General features: G+C 40.3%; 1 long non-coding RNA gene across 2 annotated transcripts; it reads left to right on the top strand.

The window, feature by feature from the left end:
* Positions 1-1,444: 1,444 nt before the first annotated feature.
* On the top strand, positions 1,445-9,670 carry LOC149919475 (uncharacterized). 2 transcript variants are annotated; one of them, XR_016465352.1, is made up of 3 exons: positions 1,445-1,805; positions 2,538-2,648; positions 9,546-9,670. It is a non-coding gene; the product is annotated as an uncharacterized LOC149919475 (long non-coding RNA). The 2 variants fall into 2 exon arrangements; XR_016465351.1 differs by lacking the exon at positions 9,546-9,670 and adding an exon at positions 3,856-4,721.
* Positions 9,671-14,797: the final 5,127 nt, after the last annotated feature.

The following is a 14,797-nucleotide window of genomic DNA, read 5'->3' as shown; positions in this document are numbered from 1 at the left end:
ATACCAGGCTGCACTGCTGATGACTTAGTAACACAGTATCAGGAATCAGCCTGTCTGAATCATTCATATCTTAAGGGAAAATTACCTGGTTGGCACATCATTCTTTAATGTTATTTTTCCTCATCTTACTCCTTTCAAATGAAATGCAGGGCTATAATTTAGAATCCATGTAATATGCATCAGGTGTAGTATTTGGTAACTTTCCTTGCATTAAATAAGCAAATACTTCTACAAGTCCTTACAGAAGAGTAAGTTTGGCTTCAGAAATCGTGCTTTACCATACTTGAAACATAGTAAGTCTCAATTATTTTTGCAGCTAATTTCAAGGGTGCACAGGCACAAGGTTCTAAAATGTTTATTGGTGGATCTTTACTTTTTCATATGCTGAGCTAAATAACAGAAAGTATAATGTCAGCGCAGCTCAAACTGTGTTTTTTTGTATCTGGCCTTGGAGAAGAATGCAATCGTTATCAAGAACAGTAAATTCATCATCTTTACATGTTTGGATAAGGAAAGACTTTATGGGAAGTTATAGGGAAGAAAAGCACTTTTCATGCTATCAAAAAACCACTTTTATAAAGCATCCGTTTATTGGAAGCTACTGAAAAAATAACTATAATAGAAACATTAGTTTAAAACCCACGAGATTTTGAAAAACTTGTGTGAAACCCAAATATTGAGTCATTTTCATGGAAGAGTCCTGTCAGAAATGAAAAAAAAATCCTTGTTATAATCTTTTGGAAAAAAATGTAGGTTTTTAATGTAAAATAAACAGCATTTAAGTTAGGGGGGGGAAGTTTCATTCTTTCAAAAGTTATTAACAACTATTCCACAAACAGAAGAATATATGCTATGCACCATGGCTATCTATGGATCTATGCCCCATACACTCAGACCACCACTACAACTTTGCTCATGAATGTTGTTCACTTCTAGTTCAAACACAGAGAGGAAAAGACTACAACAAATTCAAATTCCCTGATTGTGTGGACAGCACAGATATTCCAAGTTATTGCTTTTCTGCTTTAGACTTCAAGAGGATTTCCTCAGCAGCGCTGTGCTCAGTGCTCCCAGGCCTGGCATTTGGCAAAATCTCATCCCACCTCTGTCAAATCTTGGCATTTCAGTGTAATAGCTCTGTCCCCACCAAGGCTGTCCTATAAGTCACAGTAGTGAGGAGTCATTGATTGGAATATTCCATGCCCCCTACATTCTACAATACTTAGCAGATTTAGTATTTGTCAGTATTTTTGTTAATGATTTGCATAACAGAATCAATAGTGCTCCTATTAGCTTTGCAAAGGATGCAAAGAAAAAGCTTGGAAAAGCTGCAAGTCCTATCCTACAAAGACAGCAGGGTTTGAATTCAGAAGGATGAGCTGAAGAAACAGGGGACACTTTACAGAAATGCACGTGGGTGTGCATGTGGGCCTTAAAAAAACAGAACACATTTCACTAAGGAGAAACACAAAGTACAGCACTTGGGAGTAACTGATTGAGCAAAATATAAGACGGGAAAGGACTGACAGGGCAGCAGTTCCACACAAGGGATCAGAGGTCACACACTGGACATGCGTCAGCAATGCCACTAGGTTGCAAGAAAAGCAAATACTGTCCTGGAGAAGTGTCAATAGGAAGGCTTTGTTCAGATGGAGTACCCTGTCCAGCCTAAAGCATCAATTCCAGGAACACCAGGAACCAAGTGGACAGAGCACAGAGGAAAGCGGGTAGAGCTCTCTGAGCCTGGGAAACATTGGAACAAACCAGCCCTTCATCTACAAGTGAAACCACTGTGGGGAAACGTGGTAATGATCTTCAGATGTGTAAAGGCTAATGCAGAGAGAACAGACTGAAGTGGACTAAAATTGCTACAAGAGAGAATCAGGTTAGACATTAGGAAGAGCTTGCTATCAGGAGAGCAATTAATGGAATTGATTCCTTGGAGAGGCTGGAAAGAGATTTCTGAGAACATGGTGGACACATCTCTGCCAAGAAGGGATCAGGGCTCCCTAAATATACCTTGAGAGCAGAAGACAGACAAGCTGACTTTTCAAGGGCTATTTTCCCTGTCTGTTCACCATGACTTCTTTAATTCAACGTTCAAAAAAACCTCTGAATTTCTCCAGAAGCAAAATATAACCGTCTGCATCTTTTGAGGGCTTTTTTTTTCAGCATATCTACTGCTCACCAATTAAAAATGACTGCCTTTAAAATAAAAGTTCAAAATCAACATCTCTACATAAACTGAGAGAAAAGATACAAAGCAGAAAAACAGCTTTTGGGGAATCAATTGAAATATTTTCTATAAGAAAGAAGAAAAACAGTAACAAGATGAATATTCAGAACCTTCATGAATGAGTTACTGCCAGACAAAAGGAAATGAATGCTAAAGACTTTCATACAGACTTGCCTCATGACAAAGCAGATCATCAGGCTTTAGCAAAACGCCGTTTTTTTTCTGTAGATACAACATTTTAGAATAAAATATTTAATTCATTCTTCTAAGTCTTTTTTTAATAATTTTTTTTTCCCCATAGAATAATTGCAGTATTGAGATGGAAGAGATTATTTTAACTATTGTAAACCCAGCAGCAACAGGAAGGAGTCCAGGCTTCCAGTCAACAAGAATCTGTTCCCTGGACTCCAAGGTGGGTTCAGTGCTCCCTCTTTTTTTTTTTTTTTTTTTTTTTTTCAGTCTAGATGAATTCTAACTGTAGCTTGAATTAAATTATCCCTTTGTTTGAGAACATTGATCCTATTTTTTCTGGCATTGTCTAAGTTGGCAGGAGAAAAGAAGGTGATGTTTTGCATCAAATATTTAAGGTATAATCTGTTTTTTAAACTTAGGGGAAGGATTCTATAGATAGTTTGGACTAAATTCTTTGATAACATGCAGGCAATAATATTATAATAACAGGGAATCGGCCTCAGTGTCTTATTCTGCCTTGCACAGCTTGTATCATATGGTAGCCATTGATGTTAGTCAACACCTGCATCTAATTAATATGATTGTTATCTTATACCTACAGAGTACCATACAATCAGAGTAATTTCATGTGTTACAACTGTAAGAGAATATATTATACAAAATCATTTTCCTAAACAAAAAAAGTGTAGCTTTCTTTGCACCAAGAGAAGAGAGCTGGGCATTGAAACAAAAGCATGTAAGATGTCAAACAATGGAGAATATTAAATTCAAAGGACAGGGAGACAGAAAGAGCAACCAAACCAGAGCTACCTGAGAGAATTTCGGATTTTGTCTGTCTAGTAAAAAGTAAATATACAAGTAATTAGTTGTACAACGTTACACATGTAAATAAACTTGAAATCTCAAAGTCAGTATTTACACCATCTGAAAATGAAATATCTTCCTCAATAATAAACCCGAATGGGCCAAAAGAAGAAATAATCACTTCTAAAACACAGAGACAACAAAGTTTAGTTACTTTCTGTTCCAATTCCATTGGAAGTTGGAGATTTATTAAAATAGAAAGCCAAGAATATCACTTACCACTCTCATAATTTTTTTTTTATGCAAAGACCTGGAAAATGGTGAAATACTATTCCTACATATACCATTAGGAAACCCTATGTCAGCTTGTTAGGACACTTTTGAAACTATTTTGCCTATATGGCACAGCATTAAAGATATCTGGTTGAAGCAACAAATGAAAGTAAGAAATAGAAACAATTCTTGATGGTCTTTTCCTACATCTCTCTAATTTCTCTAGCATAAGCAGCACTTGTTCAAATATCAGATGAAAGATAGGAATTACATTACCCTTCACTCTATTGCAGCTTAACTAGTTTTAAAGAAGACAACTTTTTTTTTTTTTAATTTTATTATTTCAACAGAAAGAAAAGTTTTAAATGTTCTGCACAGCTCTGGGAATGAAAGACCATGAAACTAGGGCTACAGACCTCAGGTCCACATGTCTGTGAAGGAACTGCTGCCCTTGCTGATATCCAGGGCTACACGTGACCCACTGAATGAAGCTAAAAAAAGTGGTGGAGATCACATCATCCTGTGTTTCTTCTCTTCCTCTCCTTGCACTACAGAGCACACTATGTACCTGCACTCAGTCCAGCTGCAAGAACAGTTATCATCCACCAGATGTTTGTCATCACAAATTTAGCAAAATTTGTACTACATCCAGAGCTGAGCTGATGAAAGACACGTGAGCATGTATTATGCATTTCATGTAAAATAGCTTGGGTTGTTTAAAAATAACTTAGAAAGCTAGTGACTTTGTGCTGAAACCAGTGAAGAAACTCCACATGATCAGTTCTGTCAGTTTGGCTGAGGGAGCAGTAACACTTCAGGTAGCACAATCTTTCTGCAACAAGTTTCTTATCATGGCATTAATGTGTATTTGGAACCTGAGACCATGCTTGGCTCAAAAGAATTACAGCATCAAAGACAGTGGCTAGGAAGAACTGACTGAAGAAAATCCAGCTGCCTACCCACTCAGATTTACACAACCAATTACATTACCAGTTCAGCATTCCTCCATTCCTGGCTTTTGCATGATTAGCCAAGGATAGATAAAAGGCTGAATTAGTCATATAAGTTCTGATAAAGAGTCACAGATTGATTACATCAACTTCATACATTGTGTGGGCACATAATAACAAGAAAATCTGTAATTTCTACTGATGGAGTATTTTTTTAATAATCATCTGGTCTTGTATGGGGATTATCATCTACACATGGCAGCATGTATGACTGTATTTGTGTGTATAGAAGCATGAAATCAAATAAAGCAGTATTCTGAAGCACTACAATCCTACATAGTTTGCAAAATACTTACCTTTGTACAGTCTCCTTGTCATTTATAGAGTAGCATGCTGCTTTTTAAATAATTTGATAATAAGGAATACAAAACCTTGAGAGTAGATGTTTTAATAAATACACTGGCATGTTTTATACTCTGTAACTAATATAAAACCTTACCATTGTTCCTGTTGTACAACACATTTAGATTTTAGATTTATACTGGTTGGGAAAGTTCAGATATACTTTAAAATGAAAGAGATGGCTCCTGAATACGGGGTATAGATGCTCACCTAAAGATTAAACAAGCTATGTGTTCAAATAGTAGTCTAATACTGTCTTCCTCGTGATTTATAAGCAACTAGAACTTAAGATTAAAGCCAAAATTTAACGAAAACGTATAGTACTCAGTAACAAACTATTTTGTTTACCCATGAAAACTTGTAGTGACTCTACACAGAGAGACTCCCACACCTTCCTTTTATTAACTCAGGATTGGGGCCAAATTCTTACTGAACGTCCTGAAATACAACCAACATAATATTACGTAAATGCAAAATTCCTCATGGTATTAAAAGGAGTCCTTAAATGGTGTAACTTTGAGAAAGAAAATATTTACATCTGATGCAGGTACTGCAAATTGGCAAAAGAGATCCAGCTGGCTACCGTGAAACTGGACCTCCTTATCAGGGATCATGCAGGTCAGGAGCTTATCAAGGTGTTTATGGGGAGTGGGGTCCAGCTGAGGATGTGTTCTTTACAAGCCTTCAGAGTAGTTGGGGAGTATTAAGAAAAGAGGAGGATCCATTTTTCTTTTTAAATACTTTACAGAGCTTGTAAACATAAAATTAGCAAAATGACTCTGCACGCACCTGCAAGAAGGATGAAACTAGATGCCATGAGCCACAAGGGAAAGTTCTCAGTGCTGCCAGAACTAGTTACACCACTCTGCTACCTACAAACACAATTGTTTCACTGAGTCCTGTGTGTGTCACTGGGGAGGATGCGCCAGGAGTCTGAGATAACCCCTAGCAATAGGGCAGTGCCGTGGCATGCAGGCAGGGTCAGGGTGGTGATAGGGACTTAATCCTTTCACAGTCCCAAGCACGGTATTGCCCCACATCTGCAGTGCAGCCAGGCAGCGCAGTCAGGTGCTCCTGAGGAGGGAGCTGAGAACAGGCTACCCGTAACACAGGTCCAAGGTCTGGCCAGGAAGGGTCTGGAGACATAGCTGATGGTAATGCAGGTTCAAGGTCCAGCCAAAAAGGCAGCCAGCAAACCCCACTGCAAGAGCTGGATGCAGATAACCTTCTCTGGGAGCCTACAGAGGGGAGGGGAATCAACTCTTTAAAAGGGTAGATAACTACAGGACAAGAGGAAATGGTTTTAAGTTGAGGGAGGGGAGATTTAGGTTGGACATCAGGGGGAAGTTCTTTACAGAGAGTGGTGAGGTGCTGGAACAGGCTGCCCAGAGAGGTTGTGGATGCCCCGTCCCTGGAGGTGTTCAAGGCCAGATTGGATGGGGCCCTGGGCAGCCTGGTCTAGCATTAAATGAGGAGGTTGGTGGCCCTGCCTGTGGCAGCAGGGTTGGAGATTCATGATCCTTGAGGTACCTTCCAACCCTGGCCATTCTGTGATTCTGTGATAACAGCGCAAGAAAGAATGGGATCTGTGCTTAACCAAGCAGTGTGTTTGTCCCCAGTAAGGCTGCCCAGGGTAGCCAAGATCTACTACTGCCCTCAGGGGCCTATGAGCCTTGAGCAAGGCCTAAGCAGGAGGTATTAGACACAGCAGGTCTCAGCATCCGTTGAAATTCATCTCACAGGACCTGATCATCAAGCAGCACACTAATCCCTGCCACTAGCTCACACCAGGTGAGCACCCCAGCCCCACTCTGTGCATCTACCCAGCTGCTCTGGGGGATTTTATTACAGCAACAAAGGATTGAGAGGACAGAGGGATATACGCAGATCCTGGCTATAACAGACTTTTAGAGCTATCAGAAAAAAAAGAATAAAAAAGAAAAAAAAAGCTGCCAAGGTACTAGTCATAGGTACCCTTACATAAAGCAGCCCCTCAGTTTTGGGGAAGATGGCACATACAGATCAGGAACAAAATACTCGTGCAAGTGATAACTCAGCCCAGGTAATAGTGCTGTAGAAGGTCCATGACAAGCTCCTGGCAATTTAGTGAATAAGAGATGAATTGGCCTTTCTGAAGAGCTTCTTGCTTCTCTGCCACTCCTTCTAATGAGCTCTCCTCTGCCTCTAGTCTTTTCTTTTTTTTCTTTGTAAAGCTTTATTACAAGTAAATTTCAAAAGTCTTCATAAAATTAAAAACCACAGAAAAGTCTTTTTTCTGTCATTAAGCTTTTGCAAGGTACTAATCTGACCTCAGGTGTCTGGCTCATGGACATTAGGCAGAGAATGAGAAGCAAAGCACACAAAGAATAATGGAACAAAAAATGTCTTGCCTGAACTTAAGGAAACTACAGGGATAGGAGTAGAGAGGCAATACTGTTTGTCTTGCTTCTCTTTCTATTTGTGTGATTTTGTCCAGCACATTTATTCTCTCTACTGTAATACTGCCTTACACGTCTTCTTTAAGAGAAAGGAAAACCATATTTATTTGTTTTTCATCTAAATTTGTATGTTTTCTAAGTCCTTTTTGGTAACAACTAAAGTCTCAGAGTTTCTTTTCAACAACTCGTGGTATTTGTTACATACAATCAAATATTATAGAATACTTATGAAGTGCTGAAAGAATAAATACACTAAATCGATTCAGCCTCCAGGAAAGGGCAATTAGGTAATGGTTAAGGTCCCTTCCAGACCAAGTCATTCTCTGATTCTATGGTTCTATGTCTAGTACACCAATACAGTAATCATCATTTAAATTCTGTCTCCTGTAGCCAAATTCTCATTGGCATTATCATGGCATTTCTCTGTGAGACTTTTCTATTTGGGGCTGTTTGTTAGAAAATTAAACCAGCCTAGATCATGACCTTGAAGAGTTCTGTAAACTAACATGTTAAAAATAACTTAGCAATTGGAACAGAAAGGAACAAAATGTGCTTAATAATAGCATCCACTAACCATAATTAACTCTAAAAATCTATAATAGAGCATGTTTTTCATTTTAAAAATATTACCTATTTCCACACTAATTAGTGGATCTACTTAATGATATTTCTCAATAAATATCATAAATGATATTGATAAATTCCTGGTGAAGAGATTCCATGCTACGTTACTTCCTATAGCTTCATTGCTCATAAGCAGCAGTCAAGATCACCTGGTTTGCATGTGCTTACCTATGCATGCAAGAATACTTTATGTGGAATAAAAAGGAGACTTTGCAATGTAGACATTTTTCATTTCCTAGTTTGGTATGGTTGTGAGGTGTGAAGATTGTTTCACAAGTGTACTGATCAAAGGTGAAACCGCAAGTGAACTATGGATTATATACATCTTATTATTTATAGAACTGCTCAATGTTTTAAAATTCTCCAGATTATTTGTACAACTTTTAGTTACTTTTTCATGTCATACCACAAAGAAAAGTGAAGATTTATTAGTATAGCAACAAGGAGAAAAAAAAAAAAAAAAGTATCATATTCTAGTGCTATTATTTCAGCAAATTATATTCTATCAGAAATACTGCAACATAAAATCCATCAAGTCTAGTCCTGCAAAAGCTTGAGTACATGCACAAGATCATACATGTGGGGACCGCATGACACTGTTCAGATGACTGTCTTCCCCACATAGCGACATCTCAGCATTATGGTAACTGTGGTGCCAGAGGGTCTCAAGAAAAAAACAAACTACTTTAAGTTCATGCCATATTCTTGTTTTAATCTGAAGAAGGCTATCAAAAGAACAGCGTAATAAGCCCTTCCACAGCAACAACCACTATTCCCCTGCTGAACACAGTGAGAAAACTTTTTATCCATAAAAAGGTTTATCGCATACCACGGGAGTACAATAAATCTCCAAAAGAGGAAGGTTTATATGACAAATTACAGTAAAGTCTTTAATGGTCAAAGGTGAGTTTCAGTCTCGGTTAAAATATTACACCTATACATTCTACAAAGAAAGTAAATGGCTAAACAAAATGTGAAGTATGAAGCTGTTTATGGGCTAATTATGCTTCTAGCAGCTATATAAACTAGCTATTTAAAGGATTTTAATGTAAGTAATAGCTGTAGATATTTCCATAAATTGACTCTGGATTCTGCTTTCCACAGTGCATACGTGCTTACACATTTGAATTTAAAACATCACATAGGAAGGGCAAACATACTTTATGGCTCTATAGTAAAACCTTCCTACATTTATGAAAAGGCAGTCAGTGCTTACAGTTTCTGGTAGCATATTTGGCCTCACAAACTATTCGGTATAGATTATATATTGGTACCATAAACCGAGGATTATCTAGATTTAGACTTAACCACTTTAGTTATGTACATATTTTCTCTGTTCGGAAAACATAGCCAACAGAGTAACATCCATCCCTTAGGTTTAGCACTATTTAAATATTCAGGCAAAATCCATCCCGAACTACTGCACTGCAAAATTGCCAGCTCAGCACACTGGAATGAACACTATTATTCTCTTTAAATAACAGTGAGTCATTACTACCAGTAAATGATGTAAAGGATAGATTGGGATTTACTTTTCATAGCTGCATAAATGCATTTCCATTCTCCTGCTTATAGCATTTCCAATGAACTCAGCTCTAATGCTGTGTCATGCTTTCGATTCCCAAGTAAGGGGCGTTGACACTCCTCGCCTGATACACAGCAGAAGTCTCCCAGCTCCAAGCAGAAGCAGAGGTCAGTCATTCAGCAAATCGTGACTCAGCAGGGGTAAAAGCACACTGCACATAGGTGATAAACATAAGGCGCAACGTCCTTACAGGAAACGAAATTCTTGGGTACGTATACAAACAAAAATGTCCTTTCCACAATGCTGAATGTAACATTTTTCCACTCATTTATCTTTTTCTTGTATATAAAGGAGACTGCATAAACTCCTTTACCTAATCACTTCTCATTTCTGACACAAGTGGAAATGTGCATTTTGCTCTTTTCAAAACTGCCCGCACTCAGTAGAATTATTTTTCTTACCACTCTCAAAATGTTTACATACATATTTAAAAAAATATGCTCATACATATTAAAAATATACATATATATATATATAATAATAAACAGCTGCAAATTGTCTACACATGGACACCACCCAACTTAGGATATTCAGATCAACAACAAAAATATTGCATCAGACTAAATGCAGAAGAGAAAAAAGTGCAAAGATAAAATCTGCTTGCTGCCATTTTGTAAGAGTCCAGGTTTAAATATTCATCTTTAACAAATGAGAACACATCTATACCACCTGTAACAATGTTCTTTTCTCCAGTAAAGGAACCCAGAGGAGCTGAAGATAGGAAAGTATCTTGCTTGAAGGACTGACCCTTCGACTTCAAGCAAGACAACTATGTGAAGTGTAATAAAGATACATAAAAAACAACTCTTAATGTGCAAAACATGAGGACCCCAAATAACAAATGGAAGAAGTTTCTGTAAATGCATAAATAAGCTTTGCCACTGCTTACGCTAAATACCAGACTGTATATGAGTTCAACATTTATCTGCATGAGTTCACGCAAATGCATATCAAAAACCTTAAATACTGCTAAAAAATAAACTGCAAGGCTCTCCTTCTTCCTGTGTTCTGTCACAAAGAATCTTCTATTGGCCACTGCTGAGGATAGAGTATCAGATTTGACAGACAGTGGTACTGTTAAAAGGCATTCTTTGAGTAGATGTAGTTGAAAAGTAGAATTTTAAGTTCAGCAGATAACAACTGTTGCCCACAACTGTTTCGAGGATCCAATCTTCAAAACATCTAGGAATGCCAACGATTTTCCTAAAAATAATAATAATAAATAATTTAAAAAAAAAAAAAAGATTATATACATGTCCACACATATTTGTAGAATGGAGATTCTGGCTGGTTCTCTGGGGTTCAGCCTTCCATCAGAGTGCACCACTTACTGATCTGCCTTAGCTTGCTTTTTTGTGACCCATCAGTGCATCCACACTTCCATTAATGAGTGAAGCACAGCTAATGTGTTTTTGTTCCCTGCTAAACACACCTCTTGCATAAGGCCTTGCCTGGAGAACTCTGTAAAATGTTTTAAACTTACTATTTTTAAGGAATCCGCAAAAATGCAAGTGACTTTTCCAAGATCTGAAGCATTATTGCTCAAAGATCTGCTGACACAGTAAGTGAGACTGATGTACAGACTGCCGTAATTATGGTGAAAACATCTCTGGGAATCTAAATGTATGTCTTTAAGTCATACTCTCTGCCACCAGCAAACAGTAGAAGAACAAAAATAGTAGCTTTTATTCCCATAAGGATCTAAACAAAAATGTGGGATGGCTTATAGAAAATGATAGTTTTGGTTAATTAGCAAAAACCATTCCCAAAATATTTCAAGATTCATACTGAAGAGAGAGAGAGGAAAAGAAGATACACTTTAAAATTCATGTTAATTTTACACAAGAAAAAAAAAAATCAGTGTTTGCTGAGTGGAAAAGATGAGTCAGGACTGATGAAGAAAGGCTATTTTTAACCCCCCTAAAAATGTTACAGAGCTAAAAACATAAAGTAAAAATTGTTTTTATAGCAGTTGGCAATGTCCATTTAAGGCTGACAACTTCTTGTGGATGAGTAGCAGTACCCATCATCATATAGAGCACCCACTGTTTTGAATTTACTGCAGTGTAGAAGCATAATCAGATGGCTTTAAAACTCAGATTCAGAATGTCTCCCTATTTTTTGTTTAAATCCAAGCTATAATTATAGTAAATGTGCTTAAAAAAAAAAAAAAAGCTGCTGTTTATGTTCTTAACGTAGTGTTTTTGTTGTTTTCATATTGCAAAACTGAAACTAGGCTAGGATAAATACAGAGTAAAAAAATTAGGGCTTAAACCAGGTTTAATATGTAGCTCCAACTCACCATCACAAAGCCCAAGAGGCAGGATATGCAATACTGCATTCCTTACACACTAGTAATTCCTCTTGGCTTCAGTGGAAGTTTTGTTTGAGAAAGCATATAATCAGAACCTATAATTTCATTAATTGCATGCCACAGGCAGTCAGTGTGAGGTAAGAATGAACCAAACTGGTTGAGAGGAACCTGGAATCTTCAGCCCCAACTGCATCTTCGTGGACCACTGAGTCTACACAGCAAAACTGTGAATCCTGTGTTCTCCCCACTACCTACACCTCCAGCTTCCTTGTGATAGACTGTGCCTGCCATGCGGGGAGGCCACTGTGCAGTGCCATACTCAGGGCACAATGGAGCACTCAGACCTCCGCCTCTGTCCACACTGTGATCCTTCCACAGCCTCCAGGATTTCACCAGACACAGAACACAGCATAAGATACGTGTTATTCACAAGAGACGCAGGCAAAATGAACGTTATGTAGTTGCTGGTGCAAATTGCTTTGACATATTACATATTTTATTTGATATCCTTTGGGCAGTGTAGGAAGTATCACCTAAAAACCATGTGGATGGGCTTGACTTTTACATTAGCGTACACATAACATTTTGATGCATACCATAAACATAAATTACTCCACTGGCATGTGCTACAGGTAGTTTGAAGTACTCTGCAAGGTTTGTTTATATATGTAGGAAGAAACAGTACAAAACAAGAACCTCCCATGCTATAAAGGCCAGAACACGACCAAAGAAAAATCGCACTTGCCAGCTACTTCTTCTTCTAAACATAAAAACAAACAACCCGATCTAAAAAAAAATGTTCACAGGCTAAGAAATTAGGGTGCATTAGAGCACAAGGTGAACTTACAGGGGAGACACAGCTGCAAATTGAAATATGGAAGTGCACAGCATGCACTCCTCCAGCTACAAAAGAACCCATGGCACACCTGTGTAACATACTGGAAGCACCATTTCTACCTACATAACTGAAGCTAACCCAGTTTTTTTCAGTACCTAAAAATCACAAATCACAGCTTCTCTTACAACACCCTTCCAATTCTGTGTCTTGTTTTTGTTCATCTGGTTTTGCTTTGTTTTGAAAGTGCAAAGACTCACCCCAAAATGATTATGAGAGCGGGGGGAGCCCAACCACCCATAATGCTGCACCCAAGTAAGTACAGAAATGTGTTGTGCAAGGAGTTCCTTCTCAGCTATCTTAAGGGCTCAAAGTTTGTAAGGAAGTCTGTAATGAGTAGATACAGACAAAAGAACAAAAAAAATAAAAAGCAGGAAAAAAGGAAGGTACAGAGATGGGGGAATATGGACAGATAAAGGGCAAGGGGGCTGAAAGGGAAGAACACCACAAAAACACTGGCGAAAGGGGAGAAAGAAAAGCAACGTCCCAATGAAAACAAACGAATTGCTTAAACTATGGTGGGAGGAACTGATGAATATTAACTTCTATTATTCTGATTGCAAAATGTGTTTCAAAATTGGATGAAACACGTTGTATGTACGTTTTGCCAAGTACATTCTTGGTAATTACAGTCAGGAAAATTATAATTCAATCAACGAGGCATTACTTAAAATTGCTTGAAAAAGTGGAGCATTTCAGTTAGCTAACAGCCCCAAATGGGTAACGATGTTACAGACTCGATATCACACAGCAGCATGAAGAGCACTCTGTGTGCCACACACTGACCCTCCCAATAATGAGGCCATTAGGTTCAGCAAGTGCCATTTTTCTAAGTGTATTGTGACAGTTTTTATCCTCATAATTGAGGAAAGAAATCTCGTCACGTTGTTTTGGTTTAATATGAGGACAGTTGTGGAAAAAAAAAAAAAAGCCAGCACTCATCTATCAAGACATAAAATTAGGATTTGGCTTGAAGAAAAAACAACCAACGGTACAGCCCTGTTGCTCACAGCAACTGCTTCACATCTGTGAAGACCTCCCTGTGCTTATCAGATTCACACCAAGCCATCCTTCAGAAGGACGCTGCCATCGCTATCTCCAAGTTACCGTGCCGACAACACACGGGATGCCCGGAGGAACCAGCAGAAACCGCAACAAACGGGTCAGCCTGACCTCTGCGGTGCGAGCTGCAGTTCTGCACAACAGCTCAGGCCTGCAGAACGGCACCGCCGAACTCCCGCCATCAATTCACAGGGGCGTACGCCACATGAGCCCCGCTCAACAGCGCGCCGCCAGAACGCGGTCGGAACTGCGGGAGCCGCAGCCGCTCCATAGGGCGCATCACCGCACTGCCACGCGCATCTCGGGAGCTGCGGAAACCCGACCCCGAGGCACCGGGGCGGACAGGAGTAAGGGCGGGGGCGAGCTCAGCCTCACGGGCGCCTCACGAGGCAGCGCCGGGAGCCGCGCTCGCCCCCCCCCCGGCAAAGCGCCCCTCGCCCAGGGTAGCGGCGGACGCGCTCCAGCGGCACCGCGCTTCCGCAGGAGGGGCGCCGCACCGCAGAGCTGCCGCCCGCCTCCCCTGGGCGAGGGGGGGGAGGAGGGGGAGGGCGAAGGGGGGGTGAGCGTTTGCGGTGGGGTGATGTCACGCCCGGATGGGGGCGGGGGGAGAACTGCGGGATGGAAAATTTTCAGCATCGCTCCTCCTGCGCGTGCTCGGCCCCGCCCCGCCCCTCGTCACCGCGTCTCCCCCTACCCAGTTCTCCGGGCCGAGGCGCTCTGGAACGTTCTGTGCTTTCTAACGGTCGTGCCGTCTCAGCGGGCCCGGCGCTCGGTCAGCGGGACGATGCGGTGCCAGGCGGCTCTGCTGTGCCCCGGCCCGGCAGAGCGCGGGAGCCCCGGTGGGGCTGTGTGGAGGAGCGAAGCTCCGCTCGAGGGGAGCCTCGCTGCCCGCCGTGCCCTAGACGGGGGGAGAAGCGCCGAGCAGGGCTGACACGATGTGGGCGGCACAACCGGCGACGAGACCCCGGCCCTTAAAAGAGGACGAGGAACCGCCCTGCCCGCGGTCCGAGTGCCCGCAGTGC

This window comes from Phasianus colchicus, chromosome 1, assembly GCF_987193195.1.
Source record: "Phasianus colchicus chromosome 1, bPhaCol1.hap1.1, whole genome shotgun sequence".
In the NCBI taxonomy this organism is placed as follows: Eukaryota; Metazoa; Chordata; class Aves; order Galliformes; family Phasianidae; genus Phasianus; species Phasianus colchicus.
Note: the sequence above shows the minus strand (reverse complement) of the source record. Positions and strands in the feature narration are given on the sequence as shown.